The 14,462-nt window shown below is 50.6% G+C and overlaps 1 protein-coding gene across 4 annotated transcripts in view; it reads right to left on the reverse strand.

Moving 5' to 3' along the window:
* The window catches only part of TPCN1 (two pore segment channel 1), a 127,021-nt gene that overhangs the window by 33,833 nt on the left and 78,726 nt on the right, over positions 1-14,462 (reverse strand). The window lies entirely within an intron of this gene.

The raw sequence follows: 14,462 nt of genomic DNA on the forward strand, positions 1-14,462 counted from the left end.
CCAATACCAGGTTAAACAAGTATTCTATACTAGAGGGACTTCCGGTGGAGCCGAAAAACAACATGGCTGCCGTGAGCCGAGCTCCGTGAGACCCCCGAACGAGGCCCCCAGGTCCGCGGAAGCGGGACCACCACCCGAAGAGGAAAACATAGGTGGAAATCAGCGGGAACTCGAAGCGGCGAACGGCAATATTTAAAAAGCTCCGACGGAGCAGAGAGCGAGGAAAGAGTGACCGCATCGTGGTGAGCTTCAAGATGGCGGCTGCTGCCGGGACGAGCCGCTCAGGGAGAGAGCACTGAGAAGGAGGTAGGCGGAGAGCAGGAATAGCGAATTCCTGCGGTGGCCCTAACGTGGGGTGAAGGCAAGAGCTGCAAAAGCGGGAGAGAAAGGGAGTAAGATCCCCAAGTAAGCTGCCCCTCCCCCCCTCCCCATCGCAGTAGAGCAAGCCCATAGCAGCAGCAGGGGAACCCTGCAGAAAACAGAAGGAGAAGGGATCGAGCTGTGGAGCAAGAGAGCAGGAGGAGAAGGGGGGAGAACGCTGTTCTGACCCAAAGGGCACTGGGGGAGAAGGAGATCTGGAGTGAAAAGTGGAATTAAAGCTGCCGGGGGAAGAGCCCCCCCCCCCCCCCCACACACACACATCGGTTGAGCTCCTGCTTTAAGTAGAAATACTAACTTTGGATTCTAGATAACAGGAGAATATTAAGCGGTTCCAGAGAGCTGGTATGGTGGGAAGAATACAGAACGCCAAACACTACAATTGAATCAGCATCCACTACCTGAGGGGACAATATTCAAGGTGACACCGGAGGTGTATAAAGGTTCCTATCACGCAAGGGGCGATAAGAAGCACAAGGAGCACAGCCATCAGGAGTACAGAGACTGTTTTAATAACGTACGCCTGGCTGAAAGAGACATAAAGAATGCCACCGAAAAAGAGTTTGGATAAATTCAGATACGGAGCAGACCAGGCGGGGAAGGCGAAGCAGGAAGTGGCAGGACCTGCACAGGACGCAGACAAAATGGTTACGATCCCCTCGGACTCCGAAGAAGACATCCATAGAGAGACGGGGGAGAACTCTGAAGAAATCACCAAAGCTGATGTGGTGGCATGGTTCAAGGAGCTGAAGGCAGACCTGGAAGGATACCGAAAGGACATCCAGGGAACACTCAGAGAGATCAGGACGGAGATTAAAGACATGGGGATTCGGGTGGAAGAAATAGAGGAGAAGATGGAAACAGTACAGGCTGAAGCTCGGAGGAAACATGTAGAGTCCCAGAAATCAGCAATAGAGATCCAGCAGTTAAAAGATCAGGTGGAGGACCTGGAAAATAGGTCCCGCCGAAATAACCTGCGGTTTAAAGGAATACCAGAGCTGGACATTTTCAGCAATTGTGAGGCAGTGATCCAGGAACTGTGTCAATACGTCTTAAACCCGGAGGGTGAAGCAGGGCAAAGGACCATTAGTTTGCAACGAGTACACCGCAGTGCGGGCCCTCAACGGGGAACAGCCCCGAGAGATATCATAGCCTGTTTTTTGGATTTCCCTATTAAAGAAAGGATTTTGACAAAGACAAGGTAACAGAAGGTGATTAACTGGAAAAATTACAAAATAGGAATATACCAGGACTTGGCAGGAATAACGCTGCAGCGTCGAAGAGCAATGGGAGAAGTGACTAGTTACATGAGAACTAATGGGATTAGATATCGCTGGCTCTTCCCCTTTGCAATTTGGATTACAGTTGAGGGAAAGTCACGAAAAGTGAAGACACCTACAGAAGCATGGGAGGCGCTGAGAATGTTGGGATGTAAGGGACTACCAGTGTGGGAGAAACAGCTGCCGGAAAATGAGGAGCCAAGAGCGGATTCGGCATGGCAGATGGCGACCAACAGAGGGAAGAAATCTGATAAAGGCGCCTCCTGAAACTCTAAGGGAAAAAGAGAGAAGACAGACTGGAGATGTATGATATGATCTATGTTAGGGGTAAACGTTTGGGGGTGAGAAGACTCGGGGGGGGGGGGGAAGGGGAGACATTTATCCATTGAGTTAAAAGAGAGGGGGGGTATGGGGGCCCGGGGGTTAAGAACGGAGCGATCTTTCTAATTGTCGGACGAAGAAGGGTCCGGAGAAAGGAAAGGGAGGGAGGGAGGGAATCAGGGGAAGGAGGGAGGGAAAGACAGGGGAACCAGGGGGGTATTTTTGGAGAGAGGGGGGGGATGGGGAAAGGAATGAGGTTAGGATCCTGGAATGTCAATGGGCTCAATAACCCAGGGAAAAGAGCAAGGGTAATGAAGGAACTAAACAGGTTGCGATGGGAGGTGGTGATGCTACAGGAGACTCACTTAAGACCCAGGGATTGCTATCTGCTCAGAGGAAAAAGGTATAAAGAGGTAGTGACGCACCAAGCTACAGGGGGGAGGAGGGTGGGGGGAGTGGCCATATTGATAGGACAGACAAGCGGGATAACAATAGAAAAGGAATTTAAAGATACAACAGGGAGATGTGTGGCCTTAAGGGGCCGGATACAGGGAAGGGAGATAACTTTGATCAACATCTACGCCCCCAACACAGGACATGGGGAGTTTTTCCAGAATCTGTGGGACGAGATCCAAGGATTCATAAGGGGACAGGTGATAATGGAAGGGGATCTCAATATAGCCCCAGATGCACGGCTGGACCACTCGGGGGGTGGAGGATATCAATCAAGCTCGGGAAGAAAGGCACTTCAGAGATTCTTGCGACAGTTGGAATTGGTGGATAGTTGGAGGTTGACACATGGCATACAGCGGGGATACACCTTTTACTCCCATGCAGCTAACTCCTATACAAGAATAGACGGATTGTGGGTGCACCGCAACGGGGTACAGATGATAACAGAGGCAGAAATAGAATCTATACACATTTCTGATCATGCGCCTGTATGGCTTAGCTTGCAGGGATGGGGCTACGGGAAGAGAAACACGATCTGGAAATTGAATGAATCTCTTTTGGGGGAGGAGCAGGTGAGGGAGGAGGTGCAGGCCACTATGCAGGAATATTGGAAAATCAATGATACAGGGGAAGTGAGGGATGGGACCTTGTGGGATGCAATGAAGGTAGTGGTGAGGGGAGTACTGATCAAATGGGGGGCGAGGAAGAAAAGAGAGAGGGGGCAGGCGATGATGTTGTTGAGAAGGAGAATGAATAAATTAGAAAAGACCCACCAGAGAAATCCCTCAGCAAAGGTATGGGCTGAACTTAAAAAGACCAGGGGGGAGATGGACCGGGCACAGATGGAGGAGATTGAATATATGAGAACGCGCATGCGCCAGCAGTACTTTGAATTTGCTAACAAATCAAGTGCAATGCTGGCCAGATGTTTGAGGGCTAGGAGAGGCAAGTCAACAATACAGAAAATAAGAGACGAGAAGGGAGGGTGGCGGTATACCGATAAGGACATTGAAGAAGAATTCTTAAAGTACTATAGGGAATTGTACACTGCACCGGAAGGGGAACAGCGGGAGGATATAGCTCGGTACTTAAACCAGATACCCCTGCATAAATTAAGCGGGGAGGAGAGTAAAAGGATGGGGGAGCCTATAAGACTAGGAGAAATACAGAGGGTTATTAAAAACCTTCCCAATGGAAAGGCCCCAGGGCTAGATGGCTATACGGCCCGATTTTATAAATATTTTGAGAGCCTGGTAAGCCCTATGCTAATGAGGGTGGGAAATGGAGTCCTGGAGGGCGAGGAGCTTCCAGGTTCCATGATGGAGGCGGGAGTAGTGGTCATACCCAAACCGGGAAAAGATCAGACTAGGTGCGGGTCCTACAGACCCATATCCCTAATATATGTAGATGCTAAAATTATTGCTAAAGTGTTAGCAAATAGACTGAATAGACTGTTACCGAAACTGATCCATATGGATCAAGCGGGATTTATCGCAGGAAACCGGCCAAAGAGTCGGTTGGGCCGCTGGACGAAAATGGTGTTAAAGGGGCGATCAAGGAGGACAAAGCCGTAGCGGAGAAATTAAATGAATTCTTTGCTTCGGTCTTCACCGAGGAGGATTTGGGGGGGGACACCGGTGCCGGAAAGAATATTTGAAGCGGGGGAGTCGGAGAAACTAAACAAATTCTCTGTAACCTTGGAGGATGTAATGGGTCAGTTCAGCAAGCTGAAGAGTAGTAAATCACCAGGACCTGATGGTATTCATCCCAGAGTATTAATAGAACTAAAAAATGAACTTGCGGAGCTACTGTTAGAAATATGCAATCTGTCCCTAAAATCGAGTGTAATACCGGAAGACTGGAGGGTAGCCAATGTTACTCCGATTTTTAAGAAAGGTTCCAGAGGAGATCCGGGAAATTATAGACCGGTGAGTCTGACGTCGGTGCCGGGCAAGATGGTGGAGGCTATTATTAAGAATAAAATTGCAGAGCATATACAAAAACATGGACTGATGAGACAAAGTCAGCACGGATTTAGTGAAGGGAAGTCTTGCCTCACCAATCTAATGCATTTTTTTGAGGGGGTAAGCAAACATGTGGACAATGGGGAGCCGGTTGATATTGTATATCTGGATTTTCAGAAGGCGTTTGACAAAGTGCCGCACGAAAGACTCCTGAAGAAATTGCAGAGTCATGGAATCGGAGGTAGGGTATTATTATGGATTAAGAACTGGTTGAAAGATAGGAAGCAGAGAGTAGGATTGCGTGGCCAGTATTCTCAGTGGAGGAGGGTAGTTAGTGGGGTCCCGCAGGGGTCTGTGCTGGGTCCGTTGCTTTTTAATGTATTTATAAATGACCTAGAGATGGGAATAACTAGTGAGGTAATTAAATTCGCCGATGACACAAAATTATTCAGGGTCGTCAAGTCGCAGGAGGAATGTGAACGATTACAGGAGGACCTTGCGAGACTGGGAGAATGGGCGTGCAAGTGGCAGATGAAGTTCAATGTTGACAAGTGCAAAGTGATGCATGTGGGTAAGAGGAACCCGAATTATAGCTACGTCTTGCAAGGTTCCGTGTTAGGAGTTACGGATCAAGAAAGGGATCTGGGTGTCGTCGTCGATGATACGCTGAAACCTTCTGCTCAGTGTGCTGCTGCGGCTAGGAAAGCGAATAGAATGTTGGGTGTTATTAAGAAGGGTATGGAGTCCAGGTGTGCGGATGTTATAATGCCGTTGTATCGCTCCATGGTGCGACTGCACCTGGAGTATTGTGTTCAGTACTGGTCTCCGTATCTCAAAAAAGATATAGTAGAATTGGAAAAGGTACAGCGAAGGGTGACGAAAATGATAGTGGGGATGGGACGACTTTCCTATGAAGAGAGGCTGAGAAGGCTAGGGCTTTTCAGCTTGGAGAAGAGACGGCTGAGGGGAGATATGATAGAAGTGTATAAAATAATGAGTGGAATGGATCGGGTGGATGTGAAGCGACTGTTCACGCTATCCAAAAATACTAGGACTAGAGGGCATGAGTTGAAGCTACAGTGTGGTAAATTTAAAACGAATCGGAGAAAATTTTTCTTCACCCAACGTGTAATTAGACTCTGGAATTCATTGCCGGAGAACGTGGTACGGGCGGTTAGCTTGACGGAGTTTAAAAAGGGGTTAGATAGATTCCTAAAGGACAAGTCCATAGACCGCTATTAAATGGACTGGAAAAATTCCTCATTTTTAGGTATAACTTGTCTGGAATGTTTTTACGTTTGGGGAGCGTGCCAGGTGCCCTTGACCTGGATTGGCCACTGTCGGTGACAGGATGCTGGGCTAGATGGACCTTTGGTCTTTCCCAGTATGGCACTACTTATGTACTTATGTACTTATGATAATATTAGGAGGACGCTGCATTTGTTATGGGAAGCTCAAAAAACGGAAGGGGGAATGGCAATATTATCGATGGACGCGGAAAAGGCGTTTGATAGGGTAAACTGGGGGTTTTTGAGGGAGGTGCTGGATAGGATGGGGCTGGGAGGAAACTTTAGTTTATGGATTGAAGCTTTATATAGGAGCCCGAGAGCCAGCTTGAATATCAATGGGGGTTATTCTGCCTTTTTCCCAATAAGTAGGGGGACTAGACAAGGGTGCCCGCTGTCCCCACTTTTGTTTGCCTTATACATAGAGCCGTTAGCAGAAAAGATACGAGAGCATCCGGAACTGAAAGGGATGAGGAGAGGAGAGAGAGAACACCGTATAGCGTTATTTGCGGACGATATGTTACTGTATGTGAAGGACCCGGGGGAGAAGCTATCGGTGATTCAAGGGATTTTTGAAGAGTATGGTAGATATGCAGGGTTGAAAATAAACATGGAAAAAAGCGAGATCATGGGAATATCACTGCATAAAGAGGAAGAATCAATGGTGAGGGAGAGGTACGAATTTAAATGGACACCACATAAACTTAGGTATTTGGGGATACAGATACCAGGGAACTTAAATAGAGTATTTCAACTTAATTACGGCCGTTTGCAGGAGCAGATTAGAAACGATTTGTTGAGATGGAAAAATAAATGGCTCTCCTGGTGTGGGAGAATGGCGGTGATTAAAATGAATGTGCTCCCGCGCATATTGTTCTTATTTCAAGCACTGCCTGTAGCGGTACCGAAGCCATTTCTTAGGAGACTGCAAAGCTCCTTAATGAAATTTATATGGGAAAATAAGAAACCGCGACTGGCGCAGAGAATTTTATGGGGTGAAGTGGGGAGGGGAGGGAGAGCAGTCCCAAATCTGGAGTGGTATTACTGGGGAGGTCAAATGAGGATGATCTTAGATTGGGAAAGGGGGATAAAGAAACCGGCGGTACAGGTGGAACAGTCATACTGGCCACAAAGAAGCCTGAGATCACTACTGTGGACAACGGATTCTATAGGGAAAGGGCAGCAGGGAGATAAGAGTCCATATCTATTGCACCTAATAGAATTGTGGGGGAAAATAAGGAAATGGTGGGGGTGGACAGAAGGAGTATCGTCTATGGCATCCATAAGGTGGGAACCCAAGTTTGGGGCGGGCAGGGAAAATGCAGCATTTGCAAGATGGGAGCAGAAGGGAGTGGTGAAATTTAGGGACGTGCTGCATGGGAGTGGAATAATGAGTTTTGAAGAGGTGACAGCCAGATATAGGATCCCAGAGGCAGAGAGATTTGCATATATGCAATTAAAACACTTTATGGATAAAGAGGGGTGGAAGAGGGGACACCCCAGGGATAAGGAAAGTTTAGAGAATCTGTGGATATTACTGGGGAGAGTCCCAAAACCCATATCGGTTATATACAGATTTCTCCAAGGGGCTGAGGATAAAAAATACCCATTTCAGGACGCTTGGGAGAGGGATCTGAAATACCAATTTACAGAGAGGGAAGGTAAAATTATGTATAATCATACCTGATAATTTTCTTTCCATTAATCATAGCTGATCAATCCATAGACTGGTGGGTTGTGTCCATCTACCAGCAGGTGGAGATAGAGAGCAAACTTTTGCCTCCCTATATGTGGTCATGTGCTGCCGGAAACTCCTCAGTATGTCGATATCAAAGCTCCATCCGCAGGACTCAGCACTTAGAGAATTACACCCACTGAAGGGACACTCTGCCCAGCTCACCACCGCCGAAACGGGGGAGGGGAATTAACCCAGCTCATCCCCACACAAGTGGGGGAGGGGAATCCGTCCAGCTCATCCCCGCGGAGCGGGGGAGGGACACCACACCCGCCGATGTGGGGGGATCTGGCTTATCCTGCAACCGCAACCGCGGGAGGAGCTGACTGACCCTAACACCGCCGAAGCGGGAGGGGTACAAAGCTGCCCTACAGCCGCACGAAGCAGGAGGGAGTGCCGGCAGAATTTTAAGTCTCAATCCAGCCCCGTAAAACGGAGGGGAGAGGAATGCAGCAGCTCACTGTAACACAAACTCGTCTTAACTCTTGAAGAACCCAAGTGAAAAAACTTGAACACGAAGTCTTTCTGAAGTAACTGAAGACTAAACTTGAACCTGAAATGCAACCAGAATAAAAACAGTACAGATATCTGGGAGGGGCTATGGATTGATCAGCTATGATTAATGGAAAGAAAATTATCAGGTATGATTATACATAATTTTACCTTCCATATCATCAAGCTGATCAATCCATAGACTGGTGGGATGTACCGAAGCAGTACTCACCCAGGGCGGGACATTGAAATCCCTGACCGCAACACTGAAGCTCCAAACCGGGCCTCCGCCCGTGCAGCCACAGTCAAACGGTAATGCTTGGAGAATGTATGAGCCGAAGCCCAAGTTGCCGCCTTGCATATCTCTTCCAAGGAGACGGATCCGGCCTCTGCCATCGAGGCCGCCTGAGCTCTCGTGGAGTGAGCCTTCAGCTGGATAGGCGGCACCTTCCCCGCGGCCACATAAGCCGCTGCAATGGCTTCCTTGACCCATCTTGCCACTGTAGGCTTAGCAGCCTGCAGACCCTTACGAGGACCTGCAAACAGGACAAACAGATGATCCGATTTCCAGAAATCATTGGTCACTTCCAAGTATCTGATGATGACTCGTCTCACATCCAGATATTTAAGAGCAGAGTACTCCTCTGGGTAGTCCTCCCTACGAAAGGAAGGGAGACAGAGCTGCTGATTCACATGGAAGCGAGAAACAATCTTGGGCAGGAAGGAAGGCACTGTGCGAATAGTCACTCCTGCCTCAGTGAACTGCAGAAAAGGCTCTCGACATGAGAGCGCCTGGAGCTCGGAAACTCTTCTGGCTGAAGTGATAGCCACCAAAAAGACTGCTTTCAACGTCAGGTCTTTAAGAGATGCCCTCGACAAGGGTTCAAAAGGCGGCTTCTGCAATGCTCTTAGTACCAGGTTGAGATTCCACGCAGGCACCACTGAGTGCAGAGGAGGGCGCAGGTGATTAACTCCCTTGAGAAAGCGCACCACATCTGGCTGCGAAGCCAGGGAAGCACCCTTCAGGCGGCCCCTGAAGCAAGCCAGAGCCGCTACCTGGACTTTAAGGGAACTGAGCGACAGGCCTTTCTCCAGACCTTCTTGCAGGAACGCCAACACTGAAGAAATTGGAGCAGTGAAGGGAGAAAGTGAGCCTGCTTCACACCATGCTGCAAAGATACGCCAAACCCTGGCGTAAGCAGTAGAAGTAGAGCGCTTCCTCGCTCTCAGCATAGTGGCGATGACCTTGTCTGAGAAGCCCTTCTTCCTCAGGCGCTGCCGCTCAATAGCCAGGCCGTAAGACCAAAGGGGGAGGGATCCTCCATCACCACGGGACCCTGATGTAACAGGCCCTGCTCCACTGACAGCCGCAGAGGATCGTCGACTGAGAGCCTGATCAAGTCCGCATACCAGGGACGCCTGGGCCAATCCGGACCCACCAGGATTACCCTGCCGGGATGCTTTGCCACCCGGTCTAGCACCCTGCCCAACATGGGCCAGGGCGGGAACACATAGAGAAGCTCTTGTGTCGGCCGCTGTTGGAGAAGAGCATCTACTCCCAGGGATCGAGGGTCCCGTCCTCTGCTGAAAAAGCGCGGCACTTGGCAATTGGCCGATGACGCCATCAGATCTAGGCTCGGCTGGCCCCAGCGCTTCGTGATGTCCAAGAACGCCTGAGCAGATAGCTGCCACTCTCCGGGCTCCAAGCTATGGCGACTGAGAAAGTCCGCCTTGACATTCATGACTCCGGCAATGTGGGCCGCTGAAAGCTGCTCCAGGTTCACTTCCGCCCACTGGCAAAGATTCATAGCCTCCTTGGCTAGAGGGGCGCTCTTGGTACCTCCCTGGCGGTTGACATAGGCCACAGCCGTGGCATTGTCCGACAGGACCCGTACAGGCTTCAACACCAGTACCGGGATGAACTCCAAAAGCGCCAACCGAATGGCTCTGAGTTCCAGGAGGTTGATAGACCACTTTGCCTCTGCAGGAGACCAGAGCCCCTGCGCTGTCCTTCCCAAGCCGTGGGCTCCCCAGCCCGACAACGAGGCGTCCGTCGTGACGACAATCCACTCTGGGGTCACCAGAGGCATTCCCGCAGACAACTTGTCTGTCTGCATCCACCAGCTCAGCGCCTTGCGCACTGCTGGGTCCAAGGGAAGGCGCACAGCATAATCCTCCGACATCGGAGTCCAGCGCTGCAGCAAAGAGTGTTGAAGCGGTCTCATATGAGCCCTGGCCCAGGGCACAACTTCCATCGTGGCCGTCATAGAGCCCAACAGCTGCACATAGTCCCAAGCCCGAAGGGGAGAGGCTACTAGGAACTGGTCCACCTGAGCCTGAAGTTTGACAATCCGATTGTCTGGCAGGAACACTCTGCCCACTTGGGTGTCGAATCGAACTCCCAGATACTCCAGGGACTGAGTCGGGTGCAGCTGGCTTTTCTCCCAGTTGATGATCCACCCCAGGGAGCTCAAAAGAGCAATCACCCGGTCCACAGCTTTGCCGCACTCTGCATAAGAGGGGGCTCGGATCAACCAGTCGTCCAGATAAGGATGGACTTGTACCCCTTCCTTTCATAGGAAGGCCGCGATGACCACCATTACTTTGGAAAAGGTCCGCGGAGCAGTAGCCAACCCGAAAGGGAGGGCTCTGAACTGGAAGTGTCGTCCCAGGACTGCAAAACGCAGAAAGCGTTGATGAGGAGGCCAGATGGGAATATGCAGGTACGCTTCCTTGATGTCCAAGGATGCCATGAACTCTCCTGCCTTCACTGCCGCTATAACAGAGCGGAGAGTCTCCATGCGAAAGTGCCTCACTTTCAAGGCCCGATTGACCCCTTTGAGGTCGAGGATAGGCCGGACAGAACCTCCTTTCTTTGGTACCACAAAGTAAATGGAGTAACGTCCCTTGCCAAGCTGACTTTCTGGCACCGGAACGACCGCGCCCAGGCGGATCAGATTGTCCAAGGTCTGCTGCACTGCCACAGCTTTGACCGGAGACTTGCAGGGAGAGAGTACAAACCCGTCTTTTAAGGGTCGGCAGAACTCTAGTTTGTAGCCGTCTCTGATGACTTCCAGCACCCACGCGTCTGAAGTTATTGTGGTCCACTCGCCCAGAAACGAGGACAGCCGTCCTCCAATCTGCACTGGGGCGTGGACCAAGACCCCGTCATTGGGTACGAGACCCTGGGGGAGGACCGGAGGGAGCACCTCCGGGACGGCGGTCTCTGCGAAAGGAATGCTGCTTGGGGGAGAAATTCCTCTTGAAGGAAGAGGGGGCAGAGGAACCCGACTTGCCCGGGCGGTACCGACGGGCTTCCTGCAACCGTCCTCTGGAGGTACCGGGACGAGTACTAGCCCGAGCCCTGACCTCTGGTAATTTCTTGCCCTTAGACGTGCCGAGATCGGTCACGATTTTGTCCAGCTCGACCCCAAAGAGCAGCTTGCCTTTAAAAGGCAACCTAGCCAGGCGGGATTTAGAGGCGTGGTCAGCAGACCAATGTTTCAGCCAAAGCCACCGCCGCGCAGAGATTGTCTGAGCCATGCCTTTGCTGAGGCCCTCAAGACATCATACAGCAAGTCTGCCAAATAGGCTAAGCCCGATTCCAGGGCCGGCCAATCAGCCCTCAAGGAATGATCCAAGGGGGAAGCCCGCTGCACCATAGTCAGGCACGCCCTGGCCACATAGGAGCCGCAAACTGAGGCCTGCAAACTTAAAGCAGCCGCCTCAAAGGACGACCTTAAGGCCGCCTCCAATCTTCTGTCTTGGGCGTCCTTTAGGGCCGTGCCACCTTCCACCGGCAACGCCGTTTTCTTAGTCACCGCAGTGATTAAAGAATCCACGGTAGGCCACAGATAGGCCTCACGTTCACTCACAGCCAAAGGATAGAGGCGGGACATAGCCCTAGCCACTTTAAGGCTCGCTTCTGGGACATCCCATTGAGCCGAAATTAAGGTGTGCATGGCATCATGCACGTGGAAGGTTCTAGGCGGGCGCTTCGTCCCCAGCATAATGGCAGAGCCAACAGGGGCTGAGGGAGAGACGTCCTCCGGAGAGGAAATCTTCAAAGTGTCCATGGCCTGTAACAACAGGTTGGGCAAATCCTCTGGGCTAAAAAGCCGCGCTGCAGAGGGGTCATCCGCTCCATCCGAGCGGGGATCCGTCTCCTCCAAGGAATCCGCAAAGGACCGTTGGGAGACCTCAGAAACGCTGCCCTCATCTACATCGGAGGAGACAAATTCCTCCAAGGCCTGGGAATCAACCCGAGGGCGTTTACCTCTGGGAACCTCAACCTCTTTACCAGACGAGGGAGCAGGGGCAGCGTTGTGCATGAGGAAGGCCTGATGCAGCAGCAAAACAAACTCGGGGGAGAAACCCCCCAGACTGTGCACTTCCGCAGCCTGGGCAACAGCCCTAGACGCACCCTCAACCGGCGCTCGCAATAGCGGGGGAGAGACATGCTGTGCATTCAAAATGGCGTCTGGCGCGAAACTCCGCGAAGGAGCCGCGCGGGAAGAACGGCTCTTAACTTTAGCCGCTTCTGTGCCGTCGCCCAAATTAAGGGCGTTCATGGCATTAATGTCTCCAACCTCAAGGGCGGCCCAAGAAGAAGCCGTCCGAGCCGCGTGGCCGGCCAAGATGGCGGAGGCGAGGAGCGGGGGATGGGCGTTTATGGTGGGAAAAACCGCCACGCCGGAGGAAGGACCGGGACATTCATCGGTCACGAAACTGTCACCCAACAAGGGCGAATCAGGCTTGAAGACCCCCGCATCCCCTCTAGAAGCGCTCAAGCGACCCGGGGAGCGACCCTTTGCGCCCTCGCCCTCCGACGCCATATGCCACGAGGAGAAGAATCGGGGAACCCCCTGCCCGCTATGAAAAGGTAAAAATTACCTGCTGTCCGCTCCGAGTTGTAACGACCTGGTGTCCCAGTGAGTAGCTGCAATAGACGCTTAAATAAACGTCGAAATAAACGCCTTTAAGGACGTTCAAAATTTTTTTTTTTTTTTTTTTAACTGGAGCCAGCGGGAGGGGGGAGAAAAGGAGGGACCTGGCACCACCAGGTTTGCACTTGCTCAAAAGAGCCCTCAACCCCAGGCACTCAACAAAACCTAAAAATTAGGCTTGGAGGCCTAGCCAGAGCTGCTGCTGTGTGTGACCACCACCTGCTGAGATAGAGAACATACTGAGGAGTTTCCGGCAGCACATGACCACATATAGGGAGGCAAAAGTTTGCTCTCTATCTCCACCTGCTGGTAGATGGACACAACCCACCAGTCTATGGATTGATCAGCTTGATGATATGGAATGGGAAAATATATGTGGGGAAGTACAAAAAGCCTCGGTCTGTGCGCTAATACAGGAAAACGCATACAAGGTTCTTACAAGATGGTACTATACCCCAGAGAGGCTAAACAAGATGTACACAGGAGCATCAGACATATGTTGGAGATGCAAAAGCCAGAAAGGCACATTTCTACATGTGTGGTGGACATGTGGGAGGGTAGTACCGTTTTGGGAGGCAGTGATGAGAGCGCTGGCCCGCACGATGGGAATATCCTTGGTGTGTGGGCCGAGACAATGCTTATTAGGAATGTATAATGAGCGAGAAGAGTGGGAGGAGAGTAAATTGATGCGGTGGGGATTGGCAGCGGCTAAGTGCCTCCTCGCGCGCTGCTGGAAATCAGTAGACCCCCCAAAAATAGAGGATTGGAAGATCAAAGTGAGACTTTTGTGGCATATGGAACTCTTAACAGTATACAGAAGGGAGGGTGAGCCCCGAAGAAAAAGGGGATGGGCAAGACTGCAACAAATGATTGAGGGATTATAAGGGAACGAGGATACATTCCAGGGAAAGGAGATAGGTAGGAAGGGGGGGGGGGAGGGATTGATTCAGGACAAATGGACTGACGGAGGGGGGGGCGGGAGGGGAGGGGGTAGATAGGGGGGTAAAGTGGGTTTCACCACCTGTGTTAGTTAAGGAGCAAAAAATAAAGTTGGAAATAGTATAGAGTGGAACATGGATGGTGGGAATGGTAATAAAAGAATGGAGTGAAAATAGCAAGATGTGTTAAAGTGATTAAAAAAAAAAAAAAAGCTAGTGTGACAGCCAATATAGTAGGAAGATGTAAAGAAATGGATCCATATGAGGTGAATACTCATTGAACTGTTTACACAAATGTTTCAAAGTGTTTTCAAAGGTTGTAAAATAAAAATTTAAAGTTTAAAAAAAAAAAAAAAAAAAAAGTACAACCTAAGAGATGTGACCAATGCATCCTTAGGTGGGTTTCTGGGAGAGGGAAAAAAAAAAAAAAAAAAAAACATATAAAAGTTGAATTCTTGAGTGATGCGACTCTCTGAGCATCGACACAGAAAAGAAACTTATTGCCATTGCAAAGCCCATCTAATCTGCACTGTGACATCCCATAAATATTTGAAGGGAGGTGACAGAAAGTTAAATAGTTTTTAGGGTTGAAAGAGAGGGAGGGGGGTTGGGAGGGATAGAGAAAAGATGGGGGGCATGATTGATCCCACCACCACCTGTGACAGGCAG

The sequence above is a fragment of the Microcaecilia unicolor genome, chromosome 11 (assembly GCF_901765095.1).
Source record: "Microcaecilia unicolor chromosome 11, aMicUni1.1, whole genome shotgun sequence".
NCBI lineage: Eukaryota > Metazoa > Chordata > Amphibia > Gymnophiona > Siphonopidae > Microcaecilia > Microcaecilia unicolor.